Source organism: Acartia tonsa, chromosome 10 (assembly GCF_053477335.1).
Source record: "Acartia tonsa isolate MP-2025a chromosome 10, ASM5347733v1, whole genome shotgun sequence".
Lineage (NCBI taxonomy): Eukaryota > Metazoa > Arthropoda > Copepoda > Calanoida > Acartiidae > Acartia > Acartia tonsa.
Window position 1 is genome coordinate 10,955,409 of NC_137269.1, and position 16,894 is coordinate 10,972,302.

The window sequence follows — 16,894 nt, forward strand, 5'->3', positions numbered from 1 at the left end:
GAGGGTTAAGACACACAATAATTATAAGAAACTATGAGAGTGAGAGACATACAAAATAGTGCTTGCTCCGTCAACACGGAGAAAAAGGGGGAATGGGCCGGAGCCGGGTTGAGGGAGAGTGAGGGGGTCTGAGGGCTAGACACACGTTATGATCCTCCGCTTATGCTCGTGTGTATAGTATGTGAGACGGAAAGAAGAAGCATATATAGGGAGGCCGAAACCTCCTGAAGTAATCAGTTGGAATTGTCTGTGTGTCTCTAGCGGGCAAAATATTATTGTGTTCTGCTCATTTGTGTTTGTGTGTTCTAGGATTCTAGACAAGGTCCAGCTTTTATTGTTAAACAAGGTTTGTAATTTTTTTTCATTCAAAATATTACTTTAAGCTAAAACAAATTATGTAAAAAAAGTATAGTTTTCTTAAATACTTACTATAAAAATAATACCTGAAAATCTCTTGTAAGATTTATTTTCATATCTGTAAAATTTGACCGGGTCTCATAAATCTTGGGTTGGCAATAAAAGAGTTTAGTCCTGTGTTAAAAGGACAGTTGAGGCTTAATTTTAATCAAATTTATTATAAAATGAACTGTATTTCCTAAATTTTGAATATTTTGTGTGTGATTAGTTAGTTTTTTTGGAGTTAGTTTTAAATACGAAGAAACTCTAAAAGACTTACAATATAAAAGCTGTGCTAAAAAGTGAGTAGATTTTAAAAATTCAACTCTAAATTTATTGAATACTGCAAGTAAAATTGTAAAAAAAAAAGAAGACTTAATGTAGGACCTTTCTGTGTGTATTATTGTTTATTTTAGAAATTGCTTATTAGCGCAATGCAAATATGGACTATTATAAAAGTAACTACCCTTATCTGAAAGTCCTAACTGTGCATTGTATTGTTTTACAATTATTAAGGCAGGCATAGCAGCAGTAAGTACCATTTTTAACGTCTCCAGTATGACATGGTGTTGTCTAGACTTCAACCTGACATTAAATGGATTGGGTCCGTTCCTTCGTAATTTTTTCATGATCCAATTTTGATGGTTGTGAGCAAGAATAAAAATGCATCCAAGAATTTTAAATTTGTTGAAAGGTTAATCTAATTTTAATGAAATTTTCTCCAAATTTTTTAAAATTTAATTTTAACTTTTTAATCAAACTTTATACATGATTGTAAAAGTAAAAAAATACTCAACTGAAAAGCAAGCTAAACCCTATTTATATGATATTGCAGCGCTCGGCCCCCTTGCCTGCCTAGCCACAGCGCTCGGCTCCCTAGCCTATAACCTAACCTAACCTATAATAGTTGTTCGCTCTTGAGGGGAGGGGGGAGGGTACTCAAATTTTCAAAATTGAAAAAAATTCTAAGAGGATAACGCCGATATTGCTTTGTTATGCTTTAGGTAAGGATAAAAAAAAATTAAATTAGAACAAAAAAAGTGAATGTAAACAAGAATGACAGCATCCATAAGTCGCGTAACACAAAAAAACATTGATATAAATACTGACATTGGGTATAATAGATGCTAATTGCTATATATCATCTTCTCAAAAATCTTTCAGCTGTCTATCTTTAATATACATATCACCTTTACCCCATAGCCTTACGGACGGACAGATAAAATGAATAATAGAATAGCTTCTAAACGTTGCTGCTTTACTCTCAGTGTATAAAGCTGTACATAGTATAGTGTATGTATACAGCTGTAGATAAGCTGCGTCATTATTTGCAATTATTGATACTAGCTTTGCAATTTTCAGCAAAATTATTATTATTATGTTATATGTTGTTATTCTTGTTTACATATGATATACTAGCGGTTGTGGGCCTAGAATCTAGGGGCTTGATCTTTAAGGGACAGAGAAGGGTAGAAAAATAGCCTACATCCATTTTATGACCACTAAACATTTATTCATTGTGTCCGTTTGTCAATCCATATTTATTTGTGCTCCGCTACTTATGGATGTTGTCATCCTTGTTTTTAATCTTTTTCACTGTTTTGATAAACTGAAAATTGTGTTGAAATAAAGAAATTGGCGAAGCCCAAATAGTAATATCAAGTTACCTACTCATTTTTCATTCATCCAACAATCAGGAGAATCAATTCATTCTTATTTCTTGACAAAATAGACTAAGATTATTACATCCTTTTAGCTTGTGGGGTGAAATAAAAGAAAAAAAAACTTAACACGTAGCAAATCCGCTCGTCCTTGGGGAGGTTATAGGTTCCAATCTTTGACAAAGCCGCGGCATAACTAAAGATATTAAAAGTCAGTTAGACGACAGTAATTGTAAGAGTAGGAGGAATGCCTTAGCCAAAACAGGTACTAATCATCACCATGCAGACTTCAATTCATATGTCATGCATTAAACCGGTTAGTTGTCGGTAACAGTAAGGAAATTTTTTGCCTTGGGACCTATCATAATGGTTTTGTTCTACTTTTTTATCAACCGGACCCAGAGGTATTCTATTTTAGAATAATTATACTATGAATTTATGACAGGAAAAACATTTTCTTCCTTCCAACCTTTTCATTTCTGTATAAAATATCCTACATGGTAAATTTGTTTATCTTTAGTTTGATTTATAACTTTTGGCGTAATAAATCGGTCTACAATATATAAATTGACCTTTTTTATAAATAAACATGAAAAAAATTGCGTTTTAAGATTTTGAATAAATTTTACCATATAATTTTATAATAAATTTATTTGAAAATGTTAAAAGTTTCACTTAAAAGGTGTTTATTTCTAATTTTAACTCGAAAACTATAAGAGTTATCAAAAAACACGCAATGAAAGTTATTCATTTGTAACAACGTGGCACCGTTATTTATGGTTACAAATTCAATTTTGCAACTGTTTCTTAAAAATATGCAACAACTTTTTTTTGATTATGGTATATTTTCAGCCTTTTCAGTATTCTTTCTATATTTTCAAAGTTACTTTAAAAAGTGAAGAAAAATGTGTTTTGAGACAAGAATATTTCCTTTTGATGAAAGGATCCTAGTATGGGGCATATTACTTAACTGTGGGAGGGAGTTTCTAGGTAAAATCCTTTTACGAGTTCAGTGTGGCCTTCAAGATCCCCTAAAACATTAATTGGTGCAATTTTCATCCTTATATAAAAGTAACAGGTATTTGTTTGAGTCGTTGTGTCTGTCTGTTGCTTTAGATCTCGCTACCTACTGGACCGATATGGTTCTCCTTTACAGTGAAGCTTCTTACTGTAGGTGCACGAAAGGTTTTTAACTTATTTTAACCCTTTCCTTTTAAACTAAAATTCAAAATAAGGGGGGAGGGTCAAACTTTAGTTTCAACCCATAATAAAAAAAAAGAATGGGTAGTCTTTTTAATCATTAAAAGTGATGAAATTGAATTTATCATCAATTGGCTTGTCCCTTAATATCTCAGATACTTGTCGACAATGCTATTAGATTTGATGGGGTGTCACCACAAAAAGCGGAGATCAACTTTTACAATAAGGGATTTTTCCAGCAAGTACAAGAATAATTGGATAGGACAATGGCTACATAAATTAATCTTCAATCTTCGTATGTTCTGCTTTTGTTAGCTAGTAAAGAATAAATTGAATAGTTAATATCCTCTTACTTTAACTCTGTGTATGATAGACAATCAGACATGCACATATATGATAGAAAACTAGTAGCTAGTTGGAATTATTTATACCTATCAGGCAAACTACAGTGGGATTCTTTCAAGGTGACTGATTTTTTACTCGTATCAATGTCACTTTCGCCCTTCTTGTGGAAGCTGGGTGAGAGATTGACCCCAAGACCTTAGAGTTTTCTCTTTGTTATGTCAGTATCTTTCTATAACACCTTAACATCGAAGATTTGTCTACTGTAGCTCCCCTGGTGATTCACCAAAGTAAAAATTAGGATTAAGCTTTCTGTCACATTGTAATGCTGACTGTTTATAAGTAGTATAAGTGGTTGTTGTTTTTTATTGCTTTGGTTGCTAATCAACAGTATAGGTTGGTTGACTGCAACTGCGGGGCAGCTGGAAGTTGTTATAAAACATTTCTTACTGTGGTTGCCAAGCCCTAGCTGTGATACTCCAACTCATGTGCACTGCTTCATCGGAAATATTGCAATAAAACCTAATATTCTTTTATGATATATAGAAATCTTCTCAATAGAGATTCTACAAACAATTTCACTAGTTTTTCACACATAATTGCACACTATTATTTAAATTGAAAATTTTATTAGAATAAAATAATAGGCAAGGTTAACAATCGAAACTTCTCTATAAATAAACCTTCCAGAGGCCTATATATATAAGAATCGTAAATGTAAAGTAGTATTATCCTATTAGGATTTTTTTTTTAATTTTGAAAATTTTGACCCCCCCCCCCCCCCAACAAAAATATGACCGCGGCCCCCTGGCCTACCTAGCCGCAGCGCTCGGCCCCCTAGCCTGCCTAGCCGCGGCGCTCGGCCCTCTATCCTATAACAACCTAACCTAATATTAAAAAAATATCGTTCTTAGCCAGAGTCTAGTTTTGTCGAGGGGGTTAAAAAAATTTCCAAATTTCCAAATTGAAAAAATTCTCAAAGGATAACGCCCGTTTGCTTTAAAAGTTCAATTCCGACTTTTGCGTATTTACGGCATTAATTTGGCTTCTATCAACTTTTACTAAAAGAAAATCTGATAGAAAAAAGAGTTAATAATCAATTGTCTTTAATATCAAACATACGTAAAGACAAACAAGCGGATTACAAAATACAGTGTTTCTGCGCTTATTAATTTAAATGCAATAAAGCTGCATTAAAATACTAAACATTGATACAATACAAGCATTCTAGGTCAAATCTAAATATCAAGGCTCGGCAGCCGCGCGTCAGCCGTTATAAGCCTCAGGGAAATCAACCTTTTACACTTTTAAAAATCAGCTGAAAGTTTAAGGATGACCCAAATATGACAATTCCTCTTTTGAAAAAAATTAAAACATCCAAACGGGTCTAAATTTGAGGCTTAGTCGCGGCTGACGTGCGGATACCGAACCCTGCTAAATAGTTACAAAAAAAAGACTATTGATTCAAAAATACTTAAGTAGTGAAAATTGCAATTTTAGGTATTTCAAAGACATTTCGAAAATAAAAATTACCGGTATTTGTGAATTTATTTGGATATACTAAAGTTTTTAAACTAATTTACTTAATAACAGAAAAATATAAAGAGATCAATCTAGAACAAAGTTGTTTTCTATTTTTATATAAAAAAATATATAAAAAGTTCAAAAAATATTCACTTTTGTAACACTAGCGGCTTCGCCCCTAGCCTCTAGGGGCTTTTTCCCTAAAGGTTCAGGGGAAAATTAAATTTTTTTTTTACATTTTTTTTTAGATATTTTCTGTATTTTATAACTTTATATAACTCTTTATAACATTTTATAACTCTTTATAACTTGTTATAACTGTTTATATTTATTTATATTAATTTATATTTTCTAAATGCTTCGAATTTTTTCTCTTTTTTCATGTTTTTAAAAATTTCTTTGCCATTAGCCTTATTTATTTTTGCTTATCATAATTTTATAAAAGGAAGCAATATACCTTTATTATTTGTAGCGTTATATTAAGATCCTATTGTAATAAAGTAGTAAGACTTTTTTGTCTGTAGCGAAGGATCTCTCTAACCACTGAACCAATATTGTATTCCATACAATGAAGCTTCACATAGACGTCCAAGGGGGGGGGGGGGGGTAAAGCGGTGATCACCCCCCATCCCCCCAAATAAAAAAGCTTGGACGCCCCTGAAGCTTCATATAGGTCCTGGGATGGCTCTAGACTATTTCATTTTCATAAAAAAGTAAATGTATAGTTTTAGGCTATTTTTCTGCCCTTACATATCCCTGCGATTATACAGCTCCTGGAAATTATAAAAACATATAATAAGTTAGTAAACTTCTTATTGAAAGGAAATTGTTGCCAGCCGCCCAACTTTGAAAGCATCTATCATTGATTTGTAATCTTGGTGCTTACCTTTAAAGGAAATAGACTCCATTAACTTTATATTACAGTTCAAGCCGAGGGTTCAATCCTTAAACTATTTTTAATGAAAATTATTATCAATTCTAGATTTAGAATAACAGCGTATTTTATAGTATACTGATAAATTTGCAATATCATCATAAACAATAACTTGCATGAAAAATTGAGAGAAAACTAAAAAAAATATTTAAGTATTGGCCAAAAAGTTAATACACTGTTTCCTTACTTTTAAATATAAAAAAGTTTATCTTATGTTTATTTATTGCTCTTTTTACTTTTCTCACAAGAAATATTTATATTTTTGTTATGTAGAAATAATTACATGTTATCTTAAGTAAACTTTAATAGGGCATGTTTTAAAATACTTTAAAAACGTCGATATTTAGTGTCATAGGATAGGTTGGCATAAAAAAACAGTTACCCCCCCCCCCCACTCCTGTAAAAATAGTTTTAAATAGCCTTTTAAAACGTGCATTGCCCTTATTATAAGGGGGTTAAATTTGAAATAAATTCAAAATAAGGAAAGGGGCAATTTTTTTATATGCCTAATCCCTGCGAGGGGTATGTAACCATGCGGGCTTATACCAGCGGTAACCTAACCTAACCTAAGTAATAAACAAACAAACGAAAAACTAACCTCTCAATTATTCTATTTTTTTTCAAGTTACTTTGTGTGAGAAAGCCATAAATGTTGATTTATCATCCATTGCCCTACCCCTATATTCCTGGTGAATTATGAAGTCCATTCATTATTTTGGACAAGCAGCAGCATTCCATGTTTTTACAAGCCGTGCATTTTAAACATAATTTCAACACACATTTCTAACAAGGAGGGAGAGAACAATGTATTTTAAACATAATTTCAACACACATTTCTAACAAGGAGGGAGAGAACAATGTATTTTAAACATAATTTCAACACACATTTCTAACAGGGATGGAGAGGACAGTTGATTTTGAAGATAAATTCAACACACATTTCTTACAGGGAGGGAGAGGACAATGGCTTTTAAACATAATTTCTACACACATTTCTTATAGGGAGGGAGAGGACAATGGATTTTAAACATAATTTCTACACACATTTCTTACAGGGAGGGAGAGGACAATGGATTTTAAACATAATTTCTAAACACATTTCTTACAGGGAGGGAGAGGACAATGGATTTTGAAGATAATTTCAACACAACTTTCTAACAGGGAGGGAGAGGACAATGTATTTTAAACATAATTTCAACACAACTTTCTAACAGGGAGGGAGAGGACAATGTGTTTTAAACATAATTTCAACACACATTTCTAACAGGGGGAGAGGACAATGGATTTTAAACATAATTTCAACACGTCATTTCTAACAGGGAGGGAGAGGACAATATATTTTAAACATAAATTCTAAACACATTTCTAACAGGGAGGGAATGGACAATGTATTTTAAACATAATTTCTACACACATTTTCTAACAGGGAGGAAGAGGACAATGCATTTTAAACATAATTTCTAAACACATTTCTAACAGGTTTCTGGGGGGGGGGGGAGTACAATAATAAGGAAATAAATCTGCAGCTTTTTCTTTTTTTTTCCCCGATATAAAAGGTATTACTTTGGTATTCTAACCCCTGTATTCCTGAACTTTTACTCGTTTTAGTCTTGAGTAATTACACATTACATGATAAAAAAAGGCATTAGTAAAAAAAAGGTTGGCAACATCCATAAAAGCGAAGCTCTGAGATGGAAGAAGAAACTAACATTAACACTTGTACAATGTATGGAATGAATAATCAGAATAAAATCTATGAGTCTAAACAAAATTGTAGGTAAATTTGTTGCAAAACTGCTTAAATAGATGATACAGATTAAGGGCATACTTATATTTCTAGAACTAGATTGTAGAAATGCTTCGCTTATAACAATGGATTCCAAAAATCAGATGACTAGGATAATTATATCACTTTAAAAATTGTTTTAAAAAGGTTAAAAAGCAACATGTTTTACGGACTTTCTGGTAACAATTTTAAAGTTGCTACGCTTGTTAAATCGTACATTACTGGTTTATGAATGAGCCTGCAAAGACTATAGTACAATTTTAACATGTACAAATTAACTAAGTGAGCTAACCGTTAAAACAATAATTATAGAAAAGCTTCGCTTTTAAATATAATGAAAACTTATAGATACAAATTTTTTATATGAATTTCTTTTTATCTTTTAATAATTTCAAATATATATTATATATAATATCAAGAGCTATAGTTTTGGTAAAGAATTTAAGTTGTAAAGTTAAAAAAATTGCTAAACCTTAAAAATGTTAGACCCTCTTGTTAACTAAAAAGATTTTTCCTAATACATACTTTGGTAAATTATAGCTCTAAATTAAACAACTATAAATTAAATATTTATTTTATCATAATCAAATGGATATTTAGCTCAATTAGTTTCATAATATTTTAAATGTATGTTTATTTTTTTAGCTTTAAGTTTAGTACGATTTGATAGTCTAAAAGTTTTTGGATAAACTAAACTTAAAGAAATGCCCTATTACTGAAAAAGCAAAGTATCAGAAGTATTCCTCTTACAGTTGAACAAAAATAAACAATTTAAAAAGGAAAGGCCTAGAAAATGTCAAAACACTTCGCAACTTTCATTTTTCCTCTATTTAGAAAAGATTTGTTATGGACAGTAAAGATTCAAATTACTAGACAGACATATATTACTTGACTTTTTAAATTAATTACTTCTAAGTGGATTTTTATGTTAATGGTATTTGAAGCTCTAAACTTGGAAGGTAGAACAAACAAACACAATCACTATTATATCAGAACTTAATCAGTATAATATAAATTTAAAAGTCTTAACAAAATTGTTAATTTGTTGCAAAATTGCTTAAATAATAGTGTTTAATGGCATATTAACAATTTAAGACTTGACTTAGAAATGCTTTGTTTATGGCACTAGAAATTATTATTTCAAAGATCAAAATAGACCTATGGACTTTCTGACATTATTAACATGCCCAAATTAAATATAAGAGGTAATATGGCATTACAAAAAATAGACGATGGTAATGATAAATAAAAAAGTTTATTCCTCCCAAACGTACAAAAATATGACATGATTAAAATCGATCTAAATTTTGAAAACTCTAATATCTTAAAATTCTGAAGTTTTTTTTTCATCACAACATTTTTTTTTCAAGTGCCTCTAGGCAATGAATATATTATTACTTGGATCTTACACCAGATTTTCATGTTCTCCAATAAAATGAAGCTTGCAGTGGTTTACTATAATGATTCCCCACTTCTACCCCCTTTTCCTATCCCCTCCCCACCAACTGCATGAACGAACTGGCGAATAAACGAGTTCAATGTTAGCAAGCTAAATTGACTACATTTTTCCCCTGTTCTAATATCCATGTATATTGTATATTATACATCCATTCGCTGGACGCAAAATAAAAGTTGAACAGTTTTAAATAGTTTGTGTAAATGTAGGTAAAGATCAAGGATAAGGATATTGCTTTCGAGAAAAAAATTATTTTGACACCAGTCAAGAATACTAACGGCTACGACCCTAGAGGCCTCTAAGGATACTTAAAGATAGGACTGAGGGTGGGGAGTATGTTTACCCTCAACTTTAATTTAATTTTAATTCGAACCTCCTCTATAAAAAGAGTTATAAACCTTTCTATAAGACCTGTAGGAGGCTTCACAGTATAGGAAAAATAAAATGATTCTGTTGTTAGCGTGATCTTAAGCAACAGAAATTCAATATGTAGGTTAAACACCTTACCATAAATAGCTATACTTTTTTTATGAGGATTTTTCAATAAATCGCAAAATATGTTATGATAGGTAAATAAATTTCTAGTTTAATTAATTAAGAGTTTGTGTTTAATTCAAGAGAAAGTAAAAAAAATACTTTTTTCATTTTCCAAAGATATTTTAAGATGTTGACGCCTGATAGAAACATAATTACAACATTTTGTCTCAACAAAAATTCAAAAAATGCAATTTTGTTCCCAACAAAGCGTCTCATTTTCAACATTCATTGTCAAAGTTGATTTCAAGGTACATTTTTCTACCCCGAAAAAAGTAGAATAGTTTCGGTCTAGTACATTTTAAAACTTGCAAATTTTTTATAAAAAACAATATTTAGTAATTTTAGATAATTTGTTGTAATTATGAAAAATTTGACAAGAAGATAAGGTTTTGTTATGATTCTGATGCACTGTGAGGCATCATATTATTTTGTGATACTTAAGATATCTTGAACGGCTAGAAATCTGTTTAAAAGAGGTAGAAGAAGGGGGCATAAAAATAGCCTAAAATTCACGACGCAAAGCGGAATAATCGTGTATTCAAAAATATGTAGGTTATACTTAATTCTTATTCAATTTTTGGCCATTTTTGAAAAAGTGATTTCAAGCTTTAAGACTAATTTTTAAAAATTAAATTGATTTAAAACATATGTATTTTTTGCATCATAAAACACTATAATTTATCTAATACGCAAAGTTAAAATCAGCTTAAATTTAACACACTTGTGATAAATTTAAAATAGGGCTCGACAGCCCTTGCAACATTTTGCAGAATGTGTTTAATTTTGCAATTTTGCTGCTGAATTTTTATTTGCCAATCCACAGCCGAATCTTTAACTGCATAAAAAAAAAATTTTGGTATTTTTTATAAAAAAAAAATTCTACAGAAAACCAACCTTCCGCTCTTAAAATTTGCTGCTGCCGAACCGTATTATAGTAAGTTTTATTTTACACATTTTTGATAAAAGGTAACAGTTTTATTGCCATTTCAATGTGTTTCTTGTTAATTTAATTAAAACAACTAATTGTGTAACTTAGGGAAGTGATTTAATTGTTAAATGTTCATCACACATTAGTTATAGAAATAACTTTCAAATAAAAAGGGATAAAATATTATCTATAACGATTTTCGTAATAAAATTTCACTAGGGAATAGCTTAAAACCATGATATAACCAGTATAAATTTCCCTTTAATTTGAAACATATTCTTAGTACTCAAAAGACTTAAAAACAAAAAGCTAGAATATTATGTTTTTGCTATGATTGTTACTTATTTGCAAAAAGTATCTATCTACATCATGGATGTAGGGAGGAAGGGGTCAATGAACTGAAAATTACACTGGTACCCAAAGTTTTATAGCCACGTTATCCTATTCGTTTAATCAAAAACTTTTGGTACTTTTATTGAATATTGTTTTGTTTCTTTTCTAACTAGTAGTACTAGGGGTAATTTTGTTTAACATCATTGAGGATGTGTATCATTTATCCCTCTTGATTTTATACCTTTAGGTACAAGAATTGACCTTAGATTAAAAATCTCTAAAGATATAACATGAACAATCTCTCTTCAATGAATGGCATGGTGTTAAATGATTTAACCTCCATTGTCCTCTCCCTCCCTCCCTGTTTTCTACTCTGTACTCCGTATTTTCTATTAGAAAAGCATTTTTATGTAATCTCTTTTGCATACCAGATTATCTCTCACTTACTCTATATATAACACAAGGAGGCTACGCCCCTAGTTACATCTAGGGAATCTGCAGGCTGTAGGGAGAAGTCGACACTCAACTTTTAATTTTGAACTATGGGAAGTTTTGAGTATCTTCGCTAAAAATGATATACGCTTAAGAGTGTCGGTTTGAATAAATTGCAAAATGTAGTAAAAATGATTACAGTCGAGACTTAAAATTAGGGGTAAGGTTGGGGGGAGATAATAAATAAAGTGTATTTTTCTGGAAGAGGAAAGGGTAGGGTGCGGGGTATCTATCTAAGAGAGATATACAGAAATAAAAGGATAGAAATAAGATTTTAAAAACTGATTATAGATCCTGCAAAAGTGCTTTAACTGCAAAGTGATTCTATGCAGCCAAAGGCCTTTATCAAAGGAAGCAGTTAAAGTTAAGTTGAGCCTTATAAGTATTTGGATAAAGCTTACTTTTATATAACTTAACTTAATTATACTTGTTTTAATTTGTAAAACATTTTATTGAATAAAATTACTAGTCCTATGTCCCTTCTATCCCTGATAAAAAGCTGTGAGTTAAGTATAGGCCTAGAAATGAAAATAAACAATGAGAATGGACACTCCTAAATTTTGCAACAGAGTTGCCATTTTGCAAAAAAAATATATATTACATACATTTAAAATTATTTTGGGTTTATTTGTTGGTACATTCATAACATCGGCATTTCACAAGAAAATCAGCGGTGTACCTTGAATAGCAGCCGAGAAAATCACATTTCCCACCAAAGCGTTACGGACTCACGGAAGTAAATTTTAGAGTAGTTTCGAGAATAAAAATAAAATCTTAGACTCTCAAGTTTTTTTAAAATCTGGGAACTCTGTTTCATATTATTTATTTTGACCATCATATCTCACACAACTTTTAATATACATTTTCTTACGAGTCACATTTTGCTTATATTTTAGTTTAGTTTTTACCCTCTAGCTACAGATTGATACAACCTTTTAGTGAAACTTAATATTTTTTAGTAGTGGAACTACCCTACAATTCACTTTTGCTGTATGTCTATTGTCTATCCGTCACTACGTCCGTACAGCTATGAAGAAAATGTGATATTATCGGTTGCTATTCAAGTTAGATGGCTGAAATTTAATTGTGACGATTCTCATAACAATTAGTAGGCACATTATATACGTTGTCCGTCAGTCTGTCAGTCATGCTTCAAAAATATACATTAAAACACATGTGAAAGGTTTTGTGTTTTTTTCCCAATAAATTTGTTCTTGATTTCAATCCATGATTTTTTATGCTTCGCTACTTGTGGATGTTGTCATCCTAACTTACATAGATAAAACTAGGATAGATTTATACATAAGTCGACTTAAAGTAAAAAATCATTATATTTCTTCTAACTTTACATCAAATATAGATAAAATTAGAAGTTTTGCTAAAAAACATTTCAGATAAATCATCTTTCTACAAATTTTCTTAAAATTTAACAAAATATTTACAATTAATCTATAAATTATTATTGTTTTACATTTTTCGAGGGAAAAAATATATTAGCTCTGCAAGTTCATTGATATTTTGTTACTTTAATTCAGGTTATGTTAAATTAGGTCAAAGAGCATTAAAGCTAGAGGCCCTGTAGGGCTTGGCTCCTCCGCAGGGGTTGGGTATAGGTTACTACCCACACTGCGCCAGTATTTTCAACCGCCACTGTGTGTGATAAAGAATGTTAATATAATAACACATCATGTTAGCTATATATGCAGAGTAGCTTCGTACAAAATAAATAGCATCCCATGAAAGGTCCATTAATAGCATCACGCTTACAAATATCTTCAATCAGTTGTTGCATGTTCCGCGTATTAGAAACATGACAGCTGCAGTTTTAAGATTTAAAATGATAAAATAGTGATGTAGGAATTAATCTACAACCCTCTCTCCCTCCTAAAATTTACAAACTACTAAATAATTAGGTACACTTCGCATTGAAATATTTTAATGATTTATTTTGATTAGTGAAAAAGTTTAAGAATAGTTATTTATCGCATCGTATTATATACAGATTTTCGTGGATATTAAAATGAAGTATTATAGAATTAAAATTAGTTTTGTTAGCCCGAGTGGCCTAAAGCTCGGACTAATAAAACTGGTATTAATTTTACGATTTTTATTTTAATATTCGTGGGAAAATTTTTTTTTCAGTATGACTAAGAACCAGTTCTCATCCAACGGATATCAATCGGTTTCGAAGCCTTACTGGAAATAAACTTCTATAGATAAAATAATTTCAAATTGTGCCATAGTTAACTTTTTTAGATGTGAAAAAAATTGTAATATTAAAAATAAAAATACCCTACATAATTTAAGTAAGAAATTGAAATATTTATTTGATAAAATGCTACGTATTTGAAAGTGACACTATTACAAAAATTTAAGGCATGAGATGAAGGTATATTGCAACTGAATAAAAAGTGTGTTCTACTCAAAATTTAAAATTCTGACTCTACATGAAGGTTCTGTTTGTCTGGATGTCAGACCAAATTTATTGTTTATTAATATTAGTATAACATATTACTGTGTCTTTATTTATTGGTAGAAGTATATTTCTTTAAATGTCATATCCCTTTTCCGCGCGTAAGGAATGTTTGATTTTGTCAATATTAGGTTAAATTAAGATAACTTAGAAATACAAAAAATTGTTTGAATCTTATTGCAAAAAATATCCATTAAGTTTAAAATATCCATTTTGTTTAATGAAAAGGTGCCCTTACCCTCCTGGAGGGAAATGTAGGAATAACCTAAACAACTTTGATCAAATCTATTTTTTATATAGAGTTTGGAAAAAGTTTTAGTATAAAGTACTTTTATTCAAATAGAGAAAAAATACTTTTACTTAATTACAGTTTAATAATATTTTTTTTATTTAATACTTTTCTTTTGAGATAGAGAAGCTAAAAGCACTTAAATTAATTGTCATCATCCCTTTCTTTCCCCAAAATAGATTTGATTCTAAAAAAAACTAAAATGTGGGGGAAGAAAAATATATTCTCTCATGTCCTATCCTTGCACCTTGCTGTTCCCCCTGAATTTTAATATAATGCAACAAAGGTTCTTTGAAACATTGGGAAAGAAAGGGTGACTGTAGCTAAAGACATTTGTATTTCAGAATGCATTCAAAACAGTTAAATATTTAAAATAGCTAAAACTGCCATTTTGAATTTAAACAGCTGTAAACATTACCTTATAGTAGTTAGATATACGAACACTTTACCATTAACTAGCGGCTATGCCTCTAGCATCTAGGGGCTCTGTATTTTTATAGGGGCTGGAAAAATAGCCTAAAACCATCACTACCTAAAGTAAGGAAATGAAATCGGTTCTTAGGTTAATGAGATCATTCGCTACAGACAAAAACATTTTACTAGATTATTTCAAAGGTTATGATGATAATCTAAATTTAATATGATCAGAAAGCAAACTTTTTATATTTGATTAATTTGACTGTATTGTTTGAGCTCCTAATATCTAAGTGTGAATGTGTTAGTGACAAATAAATGCATTCATTGTCCTGTGGGGGGAGAGGGATAATTATTCACAGATTCTAATTTTAGGGACGAAGCCCATTTTGTTCCGAATTTGTATCACTTTTGAAAAGTGCGACTCCAGTTACGTCATATTTTTCTTTCCCGAAAAAGGGAAGGGGGAAAGAAAAAAAAGGGATGGGGGGAAGAAAAAAGAGATGAGAATAAAGGGGGTTTTCCTCATCTCTTTTGAAGAGATTTTCTTCCCCCCTTCCCTATTTCGGGAAAGAAAAATATGACGTAACTGGAGTCGCACTTTTCAAAAGTGATACAAATTCGGAACAAAATGGGCTTCGTCAATTTTATGGGTTCTTTTATATTGAATTCTAAATAACTATGTCAAATTGTTGGACTTTTAAATACTGATTTTATTCTACAGTAATTACACCTATTACTGACATAAAATTTTGTAGGAATTCTTATTACCAATTGGGGAAATGCCTTGGTCCACAGAAAGAGCAACTAAATTCCATTCATGTATTGGACTTTTGCACGAAGATATATTTTATATTTATGTTTATTTCCACGATGAATTTACTTCACTTTCCCTGAAGAATACAATTAGCTGCCTTAATAAGTTTTACTCCGACTAAAGGCCTAATTATTAGACGTTATACTCATTTTTGGCAAATATATAAATGTGCACATAAATTAAAAATTCAAAACAAATTATTTTTCTTTGATTTTAAGTATGATGTCGGGTATGCTTTTTTCGATATAAAATTAATTAAATTTTATAAAAATGTCTACTTTTCCAAGTTTTTAAATGTAGTATATTTGGACTAAGCAATTTATGAGTTTAACCTACCTTACAATATATTCTTTGATGATTGAAAAGGTATAATATTATAGTCAAATGCGGAGATTTTTTATACCTCCTCCCCCCCCCCCCACTTAAACAAAAATTGAAGGGTTGTGAGCGTTAAGGGGGTGTAATGTAAACCACACGTATTTTCATCAATTTAAATCGAATTTGGTAATTTCATTTTTGTATAATATCAGAAAATGTATCTTTTTGTCTTTTTTTTTGTTTGTTTAAAAAATCACAAAAGGTAAATAATACAAATAAAATTTTTCCCTTTTCCATAATTGTATAGCTGAATAATTACTTATGTTGATAGATTAATTTTGTCTAGTTTACATTCTAATATATAATATACATATTTCTGTAAGCACAGCTCTTACAAACTTTAGCCTGTTCGTCATAAATTACCACGTACAATAAAAGAAAAAAATCTATACTGAAAAATCACAAATTTTCATCATATTATAAAATCATATTTTTTTATTTTACTATCCGCCGAAAGTTGTCTATAATTTAATGCGATAAATAACTATTAACGCATCGTCTTTTAGGTGGTTTTGTGGGAAAAGTAAAATAAAAAATATAAGATAAATTAATTTTTTTGGGGGGCTTAGGGGTAGATTCTTTTGTAGAAAGTTATGCTTGTTCATATTATGCATTTCAATCCTTCACAAAGATTAATTGTTTTTGCCTTCCAGTGGACAATTATCTTTGACAGCTCTATACCTTTATTTTAGCTCAAATATTTCTTTAATTGTTTTTTAAATCATACAAATATAAATTACTTTTTTTATGTATATACTTAGAATAAATAGGTAAATAAGTGAATATACTTCTTAGTTGTAACTTTGATTATAAAAAACATTCCTTACACATAAATAAGCAAATAAAGATTGGTTGGTCAAATAAATATTGTTTCCAGAATAGCCTCGAAAACCGATTAATATCCTCTGCATTAGAACCGGTTCTTAACTATACT

At 30.5% G+C, this 16,894-nt stretch overlaps 1 protein-coding gene across 2 annotated transcripts in view; it reads left to right on the forward strand.

Annotated features, from left to right (window-relative positions):
- The first annotated feature begins 208 nt into the window (after nt 1-208).
- LOC145329373 (somatostatin receptor type 2-like) overlaps nt 209-16,894 on the forward strand; it is a 50,833-nt gene continuing 34,147 nt past the window's right edge. For both annotated transcript variants that reach the window (XM_080173458.1, XM_080173459.1), the window contains exon 1: nt 209-346. The gene's annotated coding sequence lies outside the window, so the exon portion shown is untranslated. The remainder of the gene's footprint in view (nt 347-16,894) is intronic.